Here is a 599-nt window from a genome sequence, read left to right on the forward strand (position 1 = left end):
CCCGCCCTCTGCTTGGGGGAATACTATATATATTATGCAAAAATCTCTACTAAAATGAATCGCAGTGCACCAAGTTTAAATAGACTTTATTCATATCTTTGAAATCTTGATAAGGCAAATATCTAGATTCCAGAAAATTCATGAATCGTAGGTAGTTGTTCGGAGTATGTCTTTAAGAAGAAAGTAGGTAGGGAGCATCCAATTGGGATGCTAAGCTTTTCATTCAGTTTATCGTGGTTCTTTCTAGAAAAGACAACATGTTGACAAAGTCATAACCAAAAGCCATAACCATTAGAGCAAAAAGCTAATCCTGCCAAGTGGTTAATTGGGGAAGACATTTAGGAAGGCCACAGTTTTGTGATAAGCTGACTTGAAAATGCCATTTAAGCAAGGCATAACCAGAGTAAATTCAAATACTCATGTTTTGATGGGAAAATCAAATACACAAGCCAGGGAATAAAATATACAATACAATTTATTATCATAAAATGACTTGCAAAAGATCACTGCCTACCTCCCTGGGTATTTCAAAAAATAAAAGAAAAATTCAGTTAACAGCCATTTTCCTGATTGATGTGTTTCCTCGGGCTACTGGTTCA

Source organism: Hyaena hyaena, unplaced genomic scaffold (assembly GCF_003009895.1).
Source record: "Hyaena hyaena isolate Hyena2069 unplaced genomic scaffold, ASM300989v1 scaffold_842, whole genome shotgun sequence".
NCBI classification, from domain to species: Eukaryota; Metazoa; Chordata; class Mammalia; order Carnivora; family Hyaenidae; genus Hyaena; species Hyaena hyaena.